This window comes from Microtus oregoni, unplaced genomic scaffold (genome assembly GCF_018167655.1).
Source record: "Microtus oregoni isolate MIOR12 unplaced genomic scaffold, Mior012 000041F_ref0000270, whole genome shotgun sequence".
Classification (NCBI taxonomy): Eukaryota; Metazoa; Chordata; class Mammalia; order Rodentia; family Cricetidae; genus Microtus; species Microtus oregoni.
Window position 1 is genome coordinate 8,658,471 of NW_024543208.1, and position 15,677 is coordinate 8,674,147.

General features: G+C 40.7%; 1 protein-coding gene across 4 annotated transcripts in view; it reads left to right on the forward strand.

Annotated features, from left to right (window-relative positions):
- The window catches only part of Cdk5rap2 (CDK5 regulatory subunit associated protein 2), a 191,490-nt gene that overhangs the window by 7,654 nt on the left and 168,159 nt on the right, over nucleotides 1-15,677 (forward strand). For 3 of the 4 annotated variants that reach the window (XM_041632521.1, XM_041632522.1, XM_041632523.1), the window contains exon 3: nucleotides 653-720. The exons of the other annotated variant lie outside the window; for it this stretch is intronic. The gene's annotated coding sequence lies outside the window, so the exon portion shown is untranslated. The remainder of the gene's footprint in view (nucleotides 1-652; nucleotides 721-15,677) is intronic. 4 annotated transcript variants of the gene reach the window in all.

Genomic DNA, 15,677 nt, shown 5'->3' on the forward strand with positions numbered 1-15,677 from the left:
CGTAGCTGAGCACCAGCTGAGGACAGAAGAGAAACCCCTGTGCTCCTCTTAGGAACACAGGAGTCTGCACTTTCTCTGCCCACAGTTGTCTGTGCCTGGGGTCTTCTGTTCTCTCCTCGGCCCACTGCTGCCTGCTGGCAGCTTGAAACGCAACTCAAAACTCACTACGTTCTTTGGCTTTCCTGGGTTACTTAGCAACCTCCATCCTCTGAGCATTATATATATTTGTTTTCATTATTTCTGTTGAGTAGGCATGACAGATTTTAGGTTTGTCTGGCCTACAAATCGCACTCTTCACTGGTGTTTTAAGAAAGACTTTGCCAGCTGTGCTACCAAGTCAGTTTAGTTCTGTCTCAGTTACCGATATGTGAGGCAGAGGAAGCATATGTCAGGACTGTCTACTTTGTCACATGACCCATGTATTTCTGGGGTTCATCGCTTTGGCATATGTGGCTATATTGCAATTAATGTAGGTATTTTGCCAATATTGAGAATGTAGTAATTACTGATTTCAATTTGTAAATGCCAGCAAGCCAAAAGTGCCTGTGGGTACACTGAGTGCTATTCTGATTTTTCTCTCTTGCTCTTGGCCCCCTAGGGATGCTGGACAGCCTGAATACACTAACGATTTTGTCTCTTTGCCTTTCAAAAGTGCTCCCAAACGTGTCACAAGAAAAGGTCTGGCCTACCAGAGCCTGGAACATGAAGGACTTTGAAAATGTAAGTGAAGAAACCATATCATCCTCCTCTAAGAAGTCATGTCTGCTGTTACCATGTACCCAGACCAGGAGAGAACTGTTTCTTGAGAACTGTTTGAGTTATGCCAGAGGCGGGGGAGGGGGTGATATACGCCATGTATTGGGGCTTTCGTGGCCTGGGCCTTATATGGCGGGGGGGCATTTACGTGTACACACAACCAGTCTTTCATAACGGTTCTGCTAGGTTCTGACAGGTAATTGGTTTGTTTCTGGTGTCTTAAAGATAAGAGTGTTGCCGTATTATTCAGTGAAGTGTAGCTGACAATATCATAGGTACTGATTTATAAGTCCGTCTTGGTTCTCGCTGCAACTCATGAGGTATTTTCTATTAGCAATTTTACAAAGGAGTTCTCAGAATAGGAGAGACTGATTTATGGTCATATAATAAATCTGTAAGAGGCAGAACTGGGACTTAAATTCATATTCCTTTAAGGTTTATTTTAATCTACTTTAGTGTGTGGTATGTGTATGCTGTGTGTGTGTGGTGCATGCATGTTGAGTATGCTAAATGTGTAGGTCTGTGTGGTTGTATGTCAAGGCCAGAGCAAGATGGCAGTTATTTTCCTCTGTCACCATCTGCCTTATTCCCTTGCGACTGAACTTTTGCAGCTGGTCTGGCAGGTTGACTGGCTGGCCAGCAAAATCCGAGGATTTTCAATATCTAATGCAATAATTTAGGTCATCTCTGCTCCTCCCATTGCTGGGCTCATAGGCTTGCTTGGCCTTGCCCAGGTTTGTTTGTTTGCTTGTTTGTTTGTTTTTCTTTTTAGTGAGTGCTGGGGATTTGGATTCTGGTCTTGATGCCTGCATAACAGGAGCTCCACTGCCTGAGTTCACTTAAGCATTGTTATTCTGCTGCATTGCCCCGCCCCTTTCATTTTGTAGACTTTGTGGCTGGTGAATGGAGCATGGGTATTCTGTACCCAGTGCTGTGTTTTATTTGCCAGAGAACGGATTACTGGTGACAGGTTTGGTTTGATGCTCAGTGACTTCCAACACTGTTACCTTTCATTAGTTAGCACAGGGGGTTGTTGCCAAGTAACAGGGAACTCAGGTTATTTTCCAAATTCCAATTCTCTTTAACAAGTTACCTGCTCAACACTCTCATTCATCATGGGAAGAATTAGACTCTTCTTCATTTGTAACCAAATGAAATCCATACTATGCAAGACACAGGAGATATTTATCAGAGAGAAGATGGAGGATGCAGAGAGGAGGACGCCTACAATTATGTCTTTCTCTCCCCAGTTGTCTTTGCAAAACAGAGTGGTGCTGTCTCCGGATTTAATTTAGCATACTCATTACTGCTAATAGTTATCTGCAAACCACCAATGACCAGTTGAAGAAATTGGCTTGTCAGATCTCTAATGGAAACAAGTCATTTTTGAGCTTAAGAGTTGTTTTAATTTTAGCTGTACATGCGCTGTTACGCTGTGGGGTTGGGCCTGAACTGAATGGGTTCTGATTGTTTCACATCGTGTATAATTAAAATATGCTCTCCTGTTAAAGGCTTGTTCCTATTTGATCGTAAGAACAATAATAACTGCTGTTTATTAGGCTCTGGCTCTGAGCGTGGCACTTTAAATATTAAGTTCCTCATAATATTAGAGCAACTTTGTGAGATCAGCAGTTATTATTTTTTGTTGAAGAACGTGGTTTTAAATTTCATTATCAGATGAGGAAATTTAGCAGCATTGTATAATTTTGGCTTCACATCTGTCTTTTGAACTCTAAAGAATCCTGCCTGCCCTATTTAAGATACTTAGGAGATACCGAGGCTTGGGGATGTGGTGTGGCAAAGGTGTTCTCAAAGGACATTACTAAGGACCACAGCTTCTCCACATAGGCTGTCTCTTGGTCTCTTTTTGCTGGTGACTTTCGGCCAGCGGCTTAGCCTCCCTCTACTTCTTCTCCTTTCAGATGGGCTGCTAGGAGGATGATGCCTCTGTCATTGAGTCCATCCATGTGTCAGGTGGCCCTCCTTCTCCTTACTGTCTTATTGCTGTCATTTTTCTCAGCTCTGCCTTGTGATTGAAGTTTCTCTTGCTCAGACTGTTCTTGATGGCCAAAATCTCATTTTTCTGGAAGGTGAGGGAGAGCTTTCTATGCCAATATGTTTTAGAATTTATGTTTTTTCTTTATGACTGTGGTCCTTTGGCTGCTGTTAGGTTTTTATGGCATTAATATTTTTTATTGTAGCATTTTCGAGAGCAAATTTTGCAGCTCAAGTTGAAATGACCACCCTGTTCTCACTGTCTCCCTTGCAGGTCTTTATAAGTCACTGAAATTTTTCATTTGGCCTGAGCTACATTTTGTGGTGGCATTCTGGGCTTTCTGGGAGATGCCTCTAGGAAAAGAACTTGGCATCTAAGTGAGATTTAAAGGGACATGCATATGAAAGAGGCAGAATCATTTTGAGTTAGAAAGGAGACTCCTGCTTTTCTTGTTCTAGTCTTGGGTGACAACTGCATGAGCATCAGCAGGTGCATTTATCTAGGGTTTAGTGAGACTGATCTGCTTGTGCTTCTCTCAGAGTTTATCTGTTCAGTAAACAGTTTCACTTGGGCAAACCAGGTTGTCTGTCAGGTTGGGAATTTGCAGTCGGTTCTGCCCTGGTAAGTTTCCCTGTTCTGATCTTACTGGAAAGATGGATAGGAAGATAGTTCGGTGATGCAGTGAATGCATAAGCAGAGGGTACTGTGTGATCACCTGTGGATACCAGGGACAGATAGCAGTTGAGTAAGTGACCTGGGCTTGGAGAATACTATGTATATGAAGATTCATATACAGCTTTGAGAGAGCATGTTAATAAAGTCAGGAAACTGTGAGAATGTATTTTCAGAATGAGGCTATCTCAAGGAAATATAGCCTAGAAGTAGGAAGGCAGTGTTTCTTGACTGTTACACTGCTGATGTTTTTGTGAAGGTGAAAGGAGAGTGTGGCCATAGCTGCAGAGCTAGAGGACCTCTGGTCATTTGACAAGCCTCATTTGCAAGCCCAGAGGGCTAGGGACCCACTCAGACTTTGAACCCAGCCCTTCTGGCACAAGGTCTTCCTGGTGGTTTCATGGTGTTGTACAAACACTGATGTGAAAACCAGGTTCCTTCCTTTATGTACTGAAACTGTTACCTGGTCATGTGCTGTCTGTGGTGACAGATGACAAAGTCAGCTTTACACATGGAAGGCCTTAAGCAAGAAGTCAACAAAGAACTTTAGTTCACTGAAAGCCTGACTTTGGCTTCCCAGATGTTGTGTACTAGGGTCTTTGGATCAAACAGGACCTGGTGAAGTCAGCATTTTGTGAAGGTCTGTGATTGTCTCCTGGGACCTGGACTAGACCTATTGTTCCTTAAAAAAATGATTATGGCCAGGGGTGGTGGGGCACACCTTTAATCCCAGTACTTGGGAGGCAGAAGCGGGTGGATTCCTGTGAGTTTGTGGCCAGCATGGTCTACAAGAGCTAGTTCCATGACAGGCCCCAAAGCTACAGAGAAGCCCTGTCTCAGAAAACTGAATGAAAAAAAAAAAAACAACAACAAACGATTATGTATGAGTGAGGAGGACCCCGTATCTGGTGTGCATAGAATAGTTCACCTCCAGGTTTTGGCAGAGAGTGGCATAAGTAGTTTCCATTTCAGTTGTTTGTCATGGAAGCATCAGAGAGGAACCTGTATTCCACTGGGTGTGTAGGACCATAATTGTCTCTGGTAAGACCTTCCGGTTTCTCATTTACAATAGTTACATATGAGACAGTAAAACTATCCTTCTGCATATTGTCTTTTTATATTGGGGAATTTTTCTTGGGGGCGGGGGTGAATGACTGGAAATGGGAGTTCTGGATGGCCCAAGCTTTAAATCAGAATCATATGCAGCCAACAATAGACCCCAGAGTTGACCTGACTTCCACTGGTGTCTTCTCAAGAATTGGGAGAAACTGGGTGGTGAGGTTGACAGCTGCTTTTCCTCGTGTCTCAGCCTGATCTGCTTGAGGTTCCGGAGTCCTTTGGTCAAAACCCTTATTCCTACTTGTTGAAAAGCTTGGCTTCAGCTGACGCAGTTGGTCAGATTTGAGTGGCTAATCTGATTGGCTGGGATCCTATCTTGAAATTTGCTCTGTAATACCTGTGCTGCACTGGTTTGTCACTGGGGAGCATCCCCCTTGTCCTTCACCTCATGTCTGCAGCCTGACAGGTTAAAATCTATGCTGGATTTTAACTTTAGTTTTAGGTCTCATTTGTTGACTACCGACTGGTGGTCCCACATGGCTGACTTCCAGAATGTCCTGTGAAAGTGAAGCCAGTGAGGTATTTCAGGGTTGTGTAGCAGTTTTTGAGCCTTGGTATAGGAAGAACCTAGCATGATGTCCAGACTGCTGAAGTGTGCCATAAGGTGAGGGCTGCTAACCACTGCCTGAAGTTCTGCATACCAGATTCTATTTTCTGTGGTCCTCTTGATTTCCTTGACCTGGGAATAAAGTTTCTAAGTTCTTGCCATGGTCCTCGAGGCCCAGCCCAATGTGATGGTCAGTTCTTTGTTTCTTGGTATTCGGCATGTTCTTGTCTCTGTGTCACACAGTGTTCCATCCCATGAACTGCTTTTTACCACCACACCCAGCTTCTTCCCGTCCCAGGCCTGGGACACTGTGTCTCCCTTTCCTTGGTTGTCTGGACCTTCATGTCTAAGTTTTAATTTGAATTGGTTAGAAAGGTTATCCCTAATGCTGTGTCCCAGTCTGTGTTTTGTCTCCTAGCAGTCCCTCAGCACCCTGTCTTTGAATATTTGCTAACATGTATCACTTTTCTGTCTTTTACTCAACATTGAAGCAAATAAAATAGTAGACTTTTAGCAGGCATATGTTGATTGAATGAGTAGCTGCATGACATACTGAACCACTAAATTTTGATTGCTTCTTCTGTAAAATGGGAAACTTAATATTTATCTAATAAACTTGTGGTGAACACAGTGCGTGGCATTTAGGTCTTCAACAATTGGTTTCTCTATGGTAGTTGTTAATAAAATGAATGGAGATAGCACAGCTAGAGGGAGACAGATTGTAATGAGGATGGGGCATGTAGAACCAGAGTGACAGGAAAAAGAGCAGAAACGAAACCGAGGTGAGGCTAAGAGTGGGAAGATTTTGAGCAAGGCAGCAGCAGAAGAACCTGCTGGGATCCAGCCAAGCCTAGTGGCATGCAGAATGAGGATTCTCTGTGGACTTACCTGTATGACATGGGTCTTTACAGTATCCAGGAGTCAATTTTGGCTTTTCACTGCTAATTGTTGGGCACAGAGATTTGTGCAGTGGCAAGGCCTAGATTGAGCCTTCTGAGTTCCCAGACTCCTGCATGTTCTGTTCTGGCCATGCCCTCCAAAAACCTGGCCAGATGGTTGGCTGGGCAGTCTAAATTTCTACAATCTTTGTGAAGGCCATTTGGAAAGAGATTTTTGATAGTTATAAAATTAAAATTACTTTTGAGCCCAATAATCCATTTTGGGGAAATTTATCCTGAATAACAAACCCACTGGAAGGGGAAGGAAAAAAAAGTCCCTGTTCACGAAGCTATTTCTTGCCACATTGTGTATAATTGTGAAAAATTGGGAACAAGGGAAATTACATTTTATATTTGCCGTCTCTGACTCTTTGGCCCAAGCTTGTTTTGAGGCTATTTCATAAATGAGTAAGCGGCTATGGCAAAGATGGAATGACTTGACTGTGAGCCTGGTTTGAGTTTAGATCTTACCTTTCAGATTGTGAAGCCACAGCACAGGATGCCAGGAATGCTCAGTAGAGTACTGCTGAATAATTGACTCTCACTGATGTCACTGAAACTTTATACTGTCTCTGTGTGTGGGGGGACACCCATGTTTGTGTGTATCAGTGTTTGTTCATGTGTATATGCGTATGTAAAGGTTGTCATTGAATGCCTTTTTCAGTTTCTTTTTACTGACATTTTTTTTAATTTATTTATTTATTATGTATATAATATTCTGTCTGTGTGTATACCTGCAGGCCAGAAGAGGGCACCAAACCTCATTACAGATGGCTGTGAGCCATCACATGGTTGCTGGGAATTGAACTCAGGACCTTTGGAAGAACAGGCAATGCTCTTAACCTCTGAGCCATCTCTCCAGCCCCCTTTACCGACATTTTGAGACAAAAGTCTCTCTCCTAATCTGGCAATTAGGGATTTAGCCAGCAAGTGACAGGAATTCTCCTGTCTTTACCTCTCTAGTATAGGCTTATAGGCTTACACTACCACCCATGGCTCATTTAAATGGATACTGGGGGTCAGACTTGGATCTTTATGTTTGCATAACAAGCAAGCTTTGTGTTGACTGAGCTATCTCTCCAGTCCTAGTGTAATCTTTTAAAGTGATCATTAGCACACAGATAGTGCATAGACACACATGCAGGCAAAATACTCGTATACAATCTTAAATAAAGTGACGGATATGTTTAGCTCTACAACAACATGAAACATACCTACAGTGTAATATTACATGAAAGCAGTGGAATCTACAGTCTTACCTGTGCTGTGCAGCTGTAAATGGTATTTGTGAGCAGAGACTGAAAAGCATGGGCAGAGAACTGACTGATGTGGTGGTTATGCTCCATATGTTACTCAGTTATTTTTAAACCAGCTCCTTTTTTAGGTTTAATTTTATTAAAATTGTGTATGTGTGTGTGTGTTTAATGATGTGCACGTGTGTGCAGGTGCCCAAAGAGTCCAGAGGTATGGGATTCCCTCTGGAGTTGGAGTTACTGGCAGTTGTGTGCCGTCTGATGTGGGTGCTGGGACTCACACACGGGTCTTCTGGAAGAGCAGTACATGCCCTTAACCACTGAGTCATCTCTCCTGTCCTCAGTTTTTTGGTTTTGTTTTGAGACAGGTTTTTTTCTCTGCAGTCACACTGCATTTTCTATGTTGCCCAGGCTAGCCGTTAACTCACCATGATTCCCTAGCTTCAGATGTGTGAGTAGTAGGATTGTTGGCATGAGCTACCATACTTGGCTGGGATCCAGTTTTAAGATCATATTCTGCTGCAGTTTTGTTTGTGAATAAGTAGATATTTTGCCTAGAAAAGTGTTCTTGATGGTTTGAAGACTCTAGGGAGTGTATTGGCATCAGAAACAAATTCTAAAGCATCTTCTCATTTCACTAACTCATTTGATGCTGTTGGCAGAACATTCTTATACACAATATTGCTCACCAGAGATGAAGTTTGGGAAACAAGAGGGCATACGCTTCGTTATGACTTGGTGAGATATGACAGCTTTTGTACATGCAAAGAGGATACAAAAATTATGTTAACCCAAAGCTGTGCTTGTGGAGGGCTGCAGTGAGAAATGGTTCCCTTTAAAAGCTCTGCCCTGTGTACCGATTGCTAAGTGCTCTGCTCTGCCAGGTGCTTAGCTCCTTTAGTTGTCATAGCATCCCTTCAAGGTAATTGATTTTATTCTGATTTTATAGACAAGCCAACCAGTGACTCAAAGATGTGAGATAATCTTCCCAAGGTCACACAATGTAGGAGCAGCGGCAAAGTGGGTTCCTACGATCCAAAGCCCTTGGTCTGAAGGAATGACATGGTAGAGTGGGCTTTGGTCTTGGAGGTCTGGCAAGTCAGGAAACAGTCAGAGGGAGGTACTTTTATGTTTCTGCTGAGGTAGACATCTTTTTTTTTGTTTTGTTTTGTTGTTTTTTTTTTACATTTGACTTTTGTATTTTTCTCCTTTGGTTGGAGCTTGCAGCCCGCCAAGGCTTTTTTGTTTGTTTGTTTTGTTTTTTGAGACAGCATTTCTCTGTAACTTTGGAGACTATCTGGGAACTAGGTCTTCTAGACCAAACTGGCCTTGAGTTCCCAGATGTCCACCTGCCTCTGTGTCCCGGGTGCTGGGTTTAAAGGCATGCTCCACCACTGCCCGGCCAACCAAGGCTTTCATGGAGAGCTGGAGGGAACCAGCGTCTCCCAGAGGCAGATCTTGCAAATAGGATCCTCTCATTTTAGATGACTGCCATTCCCAGCAGTGTGAGCTTCTGAGGGCTGAACTGTGGCAGATGCAGCCCTAGTGATAGATTACTTTTGAGCACTGTTTCTAAGTCATAGTTGGTGGGTGTTATATTTTGGAGTGTTTATTCCTCTTGCATGATAAGCACTTTTCAGTTCTTCCATATCAAGCCCCCCTACTCTTAGAATTTGTTTCTCATAGAGGGGGAAATTATGCATAAGGAAAACATTACTGTAGTTTGAATTATTTTCTGAAAAACCTCTGTGAGTGTGTGTGTGTGTCTGGTAAGGCGGGCAGATGCTAGATCATACAGCACTTTGGACATATTTGAAAGTAAGAGTGATGGGGAAAACAAGCAGAAATAAAAAACAAAACAAAAGTAGCAAGGAGAGGTTTATGCAGGAGAGTAGCATGAGCAGATCTGTCTGACTGAAGACAGTGAGGTTGTGTTTCCTTGACAAAAGCATCCAGCCCGTGTTCTAGTTGTTTCCCGTGTTTCAACAAGTATGCACGAGATGGACGTGTTCTTTCTGAGGTATGGTGGGTTGAAAGGCGAGTGGCCAGTGTGGCAGCACAGTGTTTCTGAAATGGGGAGAACAGAGGTTTGTGGAAGCACCAGCCAGAGAAAACTTGAGGCGAGTGATGCTAGGCAGAGCTGACTGGTCAGCTGGTCAGAAAGATGATGTTTGTGTCCAATTTTATTCATTTAGGCTGTTTGACATTTGTTTGACCTTAAGAAGTCACATTTGCTCTTCCCTTATGCTTAAAAAATCTCTATAAATAGGACAAGTATTCTTTCAAGTGTTGTTAGGACCATTCTAGCTATTGCCATAAATATTTTATTGGTAGCTGAGTAATAGAATAAAGTTTCTCTTTATTGGAAGCATCGGTCTTGGTAGAGTTTTGTTTGAATGAATGTTTTACGTTATATTTTCTTAAAACATTTAAAAGGGGTTTTAATGAACCTTCCAATTGTTTCTTGTGCCATTCTCTTAATCACAAAATTGAAGCCTTAAATAATATTAACAAGAGGACAAGGGTAGAAAGCTTGAAAAGTATATTACACCTAGAATATGCCCATCATTTATCCAGTCCTAAAACTGTGTTTGTTAAGAAGAATAGTGCAGATGGGATATGGAGAGGATGGGTCAGTGGTTAAGAACCTTTGCTTTGGATCCTATCAGCTATGAAACTAGAAGTCTCGCACATGCCTGAAACCCAGGCTTCAAGGTCAGCAGAGACAGGACCATCAGTGGGGCTTTCTGGCTTCATTCTATATGAGTCCAGGTTCAGGAAGAGACATAGTTTCAAAGGAATAGGCAGAGAGTGGTAGAAATGGTTATCTGATGTCTTCCTCGGGTCTCCATGTGCATGTATACACATGTTTATACACTCACACAGACACTGCACACATAAATAAATCTTTAAAAACAGAATAGTATGTGACATTAACTATTTTAAAATTGTCAAAAGGGGGGGATTTGATGAGTATGTATATGTGAAGATGTGCTAGAGTCCAGGTCTGGCTCTTCTATTTTAACAATGTTTCAGGTGCATTATTTCAATTATCTTTATTTGTTGTTGTTGTTGTTGTTGTTAGATAACATTTTTCTGACTGGTCTGGAACTCACTGTGTATACTAGGTCTATCTTATTCAACTTCATTGAAATATAAATTTATATAAAGTAAAATTTACCAGTTTTAAGTATTGGATGTATTTTAACTTGTGTGTTCCTGTAACTGATAGTAACTAAGATATCTATGATTGTATTTTTTTGTTTGTGTGTGTATGTGTGTGTAAGTGTACAGTTCTAGGCTTTTGTAACCATCACCGTAGTCAGCATTTATAGCAATTCCATAGTAACAAAATTTCCTTGTTTTGCCTCTTTGTGGTCAAACCCTCTCTCTGCCATCAACCTCTGACAACTAGTGTTGTGTTTTTCCGTTCCTATCATTTTCCGTTTCCTGGAATATCATACATGGAAACATGTGTTAATGTAATGTTTGGGACAGGGTTTTTTTTTTCTGGTGGCATGTCGTTGTAATCCATTCATGGTCTGCGTTTTGTAGCTGTGACTGCTGTTCTAAGTATTGGTGACTTTGTCTATTAGGGTTTGGAAGGGCTAGTGACTTCTTCCCAGCTTCTGATGCTTAGAAATCAATTGCAGTAACTCTCTGTGTTGAGGTTTCTGTGTGAGCATAGATTTCATTCTTTAGAGTGAGTAGGAGTGAAATTGCAGAGTCATTGATAAGTGTAGTAAGTGTAGGTTTTGGTCAGACACTGCCCAACTCTTAATTGGTGTGGCCATTCCCTTTTTCATCCCAGAGAGAGAATTCTGCTTTCTTCTCATTTTCTTCTGCATTTGCTGTTGTCAATTAAAATATAGTTTTAGCCCTTACAATAGATGTGTTTCTCATTATAGTTTTATATTTCCCTAAAAGCTAAAGATGTTGAAATGATTTTTTGTGTGTGCCTATTTACCATCTGCATATCTTCTGCTGTGTACTTTCTGCTCAAATCTTTTGCCATTTTTTCCTCCAAGAAAAATTGGGTTTTGGTTGTTTTCTTACAGTTATATTTGGAGAGCTATTATGTATTCTGGTTATAATTCCTCTGTAGATATGTGATATGCAAATATTTTCTCCCAGAGTGCAGCTGTCTTTTCATTCTCTTAACACTGTTTTTCAGAGCAAGTATTAAATTTTAATGAAGCACAATTTATTGATTTTTTTTTCTGTTATGGATCATGCTTTCGTTGTTATAGCTATAGAACTGTTTGCCTTGTTGTAGATCCTAACAATTTTCTTTTATGTGTTTTTGTCTAAAAAGTAATCATTATTCTATTTGTTATATTTAGATCTGCTAGTTAATTTAAATCAACTTCTATTTAAGATGTAATTTAGGTCAAGGTTAGTTGTTCATAAAAGGATATCCAGTTCCAATACCATTTTTGAAAGGAAGACTTTCCTTTCTCCTTTTCATGCCTTTATTTGCTTGTTTATTGTGTGTGTATGGGCAGTGTGCATCTCAGTGCCTGTGAGGTGGTCAGAGGACAACTTGACAGAAATTTCCTTCTGAGGATCAAACAGGTCCCAGCCTTGGAGGCAGACACCCTAAGCTCCTTAAGCAGCTCCCAGGTTCCTTTTTCCTTTGATTGCTGTCACTCACTTGATAGAACGTGGCCACGTTTGAAAGCGTTCATTTGTTTTTCCAACCTTCATGTTATATTCTCCTCTTCCAAGATGGTTTCAATTCATCTGGCTCCTCACTGTTTTAAGTAAATTTTATAATCAGCTTGCCTGTGTTTACAAAAATCCTGCTAGTATTTTAATTGAATTTGTGTTAAATCTTTAACTAAATTTCAAGAGAATTGATACTTTGTTAAGTAGAGTCTTCTAATCTGGGAATTTCACTTCCAAGAAAGTCATCTCCATTGCTTGTGGAGTGTTGCAAGGAGGGCTTGCTTGTTCGTCCAGGCTGCCTGGCTCGCTTAGCCCCAAAATAACCACACAGAAACTTTATTAATTAAATCACTGCTTGGCCCATTAGCTCTAACTTCTTATTGGCTAACTCTTACATTTTAGTTTAACCCATTTCTATTAATCTGTGTACCACCATATGTCAGTGGCTAAGTTTTGGCAGCATGTCTTACTCTGGCGGTGGTTCCATGGTGACTCCCTGACTCTGCTTTCTTCTTCCCAGAATTCAGTTTCCTCTTCTCCGCCTACCTAAGTTCTGCCCTATCATACCAGGGCAGTTTTTAAATTCATTAACCAATGAAAGCTGCTCATGCTCAGAAGGACCTCCTACACCATTTCCCCTTTTTTGTTTAAACAATAAAGGAAGGCTTTATCATTGTAAAATTACATATAACAAAACAGTTATCAAGCAAGAATTTCCATTATAATATTTATATCTACTTTATCTTTTATTATAACTAAGGAAAACTATAACTATAAATTTTTTAACTCCATCAAAGACTTCAGAAGGATATTATATTATCTAAATAAATAGGAAGTATACAACTTTTAAAACTCTAGAATTGACAAGAGATATCTCGCTGCCTGTATAGTCACCCAATGTTCTTCTGTACCATTGGGTCAGCTATCTTCAGCCTACAGGCCCATAGAATGCAGCAGACTTTTCCATGAAGCAGGACATTTTAAAGACAGTTCCGCCTATATTGGCAGTTTGCCAGTCACTGTATCCTGCAGATATCTTGCAGACTCTTTCATAAAGCAGGAACCCTGAATCATCTCACCTTTAGTCAAGTTCAGCAGTCATTTCTCTGTGTGTTTTGTATGTCCATTTTTTACAGCATGCCATGAAGCAGTGGTTCATGGGCAGCTGGGACGAACAAGCAGCCTCTCCTTGCAACAGTGGAGGTGTCACCAATGCTTTGTATTTTTAAGTACACAGTTGTGTGTCTTATTAGGCTAATACCAAAGGCTTTCATTTTTGGAGCTATTGGAGCTGCTGCTTAAAATGTTCAGTTTATGGTCATTTGTTCCAACTCTTTTGAAATATAATGGGTATTTGCATGCTGACCTTGCCATAATTACTTTTATGTACTAGAAAGTTTTTGTAGATTCTTTTAGCTCTCTTTTCTATCTAATGTGAGTACCTTAAATTTTATGTATTCATGAGTGTGTGTGCACACTTGTGCACGTTATTACACTCCTCAGGACTTTAAATGTAGTGTTGAAGAGCAATTCCTGAAGTTACGGTAATAGCATAAGGTTTTTCTCCTTTGGAAACACACACTCGCAAGATATTTATTATGTGCATGATACACACACTTTGCAGTTACTGTTAGCATGTTAATGAAGTTTCTAATTCCTGCTTGGCCGAGTCCATCCTGTGTCCCAAATGGCAAATGCTTTTGGTTTGGTAAAATACTTTTACTGCATGTGCTGATATGATGATTTTTTTTTAACTGTTTGCTTTGTTAGTGTGGCACCTCATGTGGACTGACCGAGGAGCAGTGAATTACCCTTGCATTGCTGGGGTCAAACTAATGATGTAGCAATCTGGTTATTCAGTTTCCAGTTTCTGCTAAAGGTTTTATGTTTGTGCTCACCAGGGATTTAGTTTGCAGTTTTCCTATAATGTTTCTTTCTCCTTTTGTAGAGTAGGTTATTCTTATCAAGCCAGCTGCGGAAGACCCACAACTTGCCGTTTCTGTAAGAAGTTGAAAAGAATGGCCATTGCTGACATTGCTTTTCATTTAAGTATTTGATAGGAATTGTTACTGAAAACATCAACTTGATATTTTTTCCTTCCTTCCTTCCTTCCTTCCTTCCTACCTTCCTTCCTTCCTTCCTTCCTCCTTTCCTTCCTCTTTTGAGGCAAGATGTCATAAAGCCCAAGGCTGTCCTAGAACCCACTATGTACTCAAGACACTCCTAGTCTTCCTGCCTCTGCCTTCTGAGGGTTGCATTAAGTCCTGTACCTCCATATCTGATTTACATGGTTTTGGGGATGGGACCCAGGGCTTCAAACATGCTAGGCAATTATTCTACCAACCGACTTACATCCTCAGCCCCTAAAAGACATCAGTTTTGAAGATAGGTACATCACTGTTTAGGTTGTGTTTTCCTCTGGTGAGTTTGTTGTGTTTGCTATCTGATGTCTGGACAGAGAATTGTTCATGTTAGTGTTTTAATCATTGTGGAATCTGTATTGATTTGTCCTAGTTCAACTCCCCCCTTTTTTTGGGTATTCAACTAGGGATGAAACTTGGGGGCTCATACATGTTTTTGTGATTTATTTCCTCTCTGATACTATTATTAGAGATTTGTTAGTTTTGGTGGAAATTTGAAAAAAACTAGATTTTAAACTCAAGTTTTATTGTTGTTCCTCCATCCCATTTTAATATTTAACACAATTGGTTTAATAAAATACTGATTGGCCAGTAGCCAGTTGGGAAGTATAGGCAGGGCAACAAGCATAGAATCCTGGGAAGGGGAAATGCTCAGTCTGTAGTCGTCACCTAGATACAGAGGAATCAAGATGAGAATGCCTCACTGATAAAGGGTACCAAGCTACATGGCTACATGACTAACACAGACAAGAATTATGGATTAATTTAAGATGTAAGAGTTAGTTAATAAGAATCTTGAGTTAATAGGCCAACCAGTTTATAATTAAAATAATAATATTAACAATATTTAACATAATTTCTTTATTGAATCAGTGGGAGTTTCATATTATGCTCCCCAGTTCCACTCACCTCCCATTTTCTCCATAACTCCCCTCTCCTTGTAATAGTCTCTAAACGAAAATTTAAAAAAAAAAAAGAAAAATCAAACAAAAACAGGAAAACGAAGAGAAACAAAAAGAAAAAAAACAAAACAACAAAATAAAACAGCAAAGTTTCTCTTTGCTCCTTCATCTTTCTGCCTTTCAATACCTCTTCATTTGTCCTGGTAGTATTGGGAGTTATGGTATGTGAGACAGTATACACTTTTGTTCAATCAACTTTCCTTGCAAATATTCATTGTAATGAGTCACTGGTCTGGTTCAAGGCCTCTGGTTTCTGGTTCACAATTGATGTGGAAGTGTCATATATCCGTTGCTTTCATTGGTTAATTAATAAAGAAACTGCTTGGCCTGATAGGTTAGAACATAGGTGGGTGAAGTAAACAGAACAGAATGCTGGGAGGAAGAGGAAGTGAGCTCAGATACCATGCCGCTCCTCTCCAGGGCAGACGCGATGAAGCCAGCCTCCAGGTCAGACATGCTGAATTTTTCCCGGTAAGACTGGTGCTACACACATTAAGAGAAATGGGTTAACCTAGATGTGAGAATTAGCCAGTAAGAGGCTAGAGCTAATGGGCAGGCAGTGTTTAAATGAATAAAATTTGTGTGTTGTTATTTCGGGGCATAAGCTAGCCAGGCAGCCAGGAGA